Here is a 2,500-nt window from a genome sequence, read left to right as displayed (position 1 = left end):
AGGCGGACTCGTCACCATCAGAGATGAGTCCGATGAGGGAGGTGTCGTCCGCGAACTTCAGAAGCTTGACGGACTGGTGACTGGAGGTGCAGCTGTTGGTGTACAGGGAGAAGAGCAGAGGAGAAAGTGCACAGCCCTGAGGGGATCCGGTGCTGATGGTCTGTGAGTTGGAGATGTGATTCCCCAGCTTCACATGCTGCTTCCTGTCAGACAGGAAGTCAAATCCCAGGAGACCGGGGATCAGGTTCCGCGTGTGACTTCGTGTCTCGCGTGTTATGTTTCCTTTCCACGTTTGTTCGTTTCCTAAACCTAACTCCGTTTTTCTTTTCCTAATCCCAACCATTTCTTCTTTTCCGTAGCCTCGCGATAACACGCCACGTGGCTTTAGAAAGTGCCAAGTGGCGTGTATGTTTACGCTGTGACGTTGCAGACTGCCGTCCGCTGTATTCAGCGTAGATATACACGTGGATAGCTCAAAATGCGTACAGATAACACGCGCCACTTGGCTTTAGGAAAGTGCCGTGTATGTTTACGCGAAGTCGTGATATCACGTTGTTATATTGTTTTTTGCCAAGTCTCAGCAATGGAGGATGTCAGTTTATTTCAATATTAACAGAACGATGTTCTGCATATCGGGTTCCAACCTGCGGCCCTTTGCTGCATGGCATTCCCTCTCTCTCTCTCTCTCTCTCTCTCTCCCTCCCCTTTCACTATCTTTGTGGGGACCCGTCATTGACATAATGCATTCCCTAGCCCCTTACCCTAACCTTACCCATCACCACTAAATGCCTAACCTTAACCCTTACCCTCACCCTAACCAGAACCTCATTCTAACCCTAATCCTAAAACCAAGTCTTCACCCTCAAACAGACTTTTAACCTTGTGGGGTCCAGCATTTTGGGCCCCACAAGGCTGTGCAGACCCCACAAATATACTGGACTCCCGGTTTTTGGACCCCACAAATATATTTAAACAAGAACACACACACACACACACACACACAAACACACACCTTCCTGCTTTGCTCCCGTCAGAACTACCAAACATGGGTCCTAATTGCTTCTTAAACAAACGACTTATGTGGGCGTTTTTCAGGGGAGGACAGACCATAAACCTCACAGCTTTGTGTTCGTAGTGTCTGTTTAGATGGCATGAAGGCGTACTCCACCTTACATGTTGGTGATTTCTTGTGTTTATTTACAAAAAATCTGTATATCTATTTACACATGTAGTCTTTTCCTTTAATTGACATCCACATGAAGCTCGATGATTCACCAACCTCGAGTGTATACGTGTGCGTGTGAATCTGAATGTGTTAGCCAAAACTGTCAAAAAACCAACTCTAATTTTCTATGACCTCTGCACACCAGAGACACACTCGTCCCTGTCGGCTTTGTTAACACGAGCGTGTGCGTGCACTTCCCTTGTTACCGTGACAACGGCGCTGCGTGTACACCATCTGAAGAGTGAGTTTGTAGAACATGTTTCACCACGGTGTGTTTTTTATAATGTCTCCTAGGCGTGTTACATCGCCAAACAGAACTAACGGAGACTTCTTTCATGAAAAGATGAGACATGTTTCTTAGGTTTTCTGTCCATATATTTTACAAGCATTAATATCTGTAACTCAACAGAATGATAGGCTACATTTGAGTAGCTTTACAAATGAACAAAGATAAAAACAGCTTTTGTTTTGTTGGCCTTGAGGGTGTTTCAATTAGGGATGCACTGAATCCAGATTTTTGGGGTTCTGCTGAATCCTGAACCCCCTGGTTGAGGTTCTGCTGAGTCCTCGTCCCGTCCTCAGTCCATGAACACAGTCAACACATTAATGAAGTAAACAGTGACTGTCCTTCCTTTGCCGTACCTGAAGTTGCTGCATTCTGGCTGCTGTCTGCAGATTCCTTCATGCTCAGCTCGTATTCTTCCAGATGTTTCATACCAGATGTTGTAACAGCGGTGATGTTGTGTATTGTTTAGGGTCCTCGCCACCACCAGACTAATCAGCATTGCAGATTGAACATGTAGCTGGACTTGAATGGCCTTCTTTTGACTGAAAGTACTGCCAAACAACACTTTTTCTGCTCACCAGTTCCATTTCCACTTCCTCTCAGCCTGCTGCATTGAAGCTCCACCTACGTCAACACCTTCCCGTAATCAACGGCGCCGTCATTACGGCGACCAGCGTAGCGCGGAGTGACAGCGTAGGGCTCAGCAGAAACCCAACCTCCGTCAAAAAGCCCAATATTCAGCCCAATCTGAAGCCGAATCCTGGATTTGGTGCATCCCTGGTTTCAATTCAACTGCATAACCACGTTTCTGCATTTTCAAAAGACAAAATGTTTTATTTGAGGTTTATCAGAATCAGAATCAGATTTATTGGCCAAGTATACTTACATACACAAGCATTTTTGACTTTGGTAGGTGTTAACTCTCTATACATTCAACAAATAGTCATGTAGTAGTAACATACTGTACAATAGAGACAACAATATACATA

The sequence above is a fragment of the Sander vitreus genome, chromosome 20 (genome assembly GCF_031162955.1).
Source record: "Sander vitreus isolate 19-12246 chromosome 20, sanVit1, whole genome shotgun sequence".
Classification (NCBI taxonomy): Eukaryota; Metazoa; Chordata; class Actinopteri; order Perciformes; family Percidae; genus Sander; species Sander vitreus.
The sequence above is the reverse complement of the archived record's forward strand: the minus strand, read 5'-3'. Positions refer to the sequence as shown.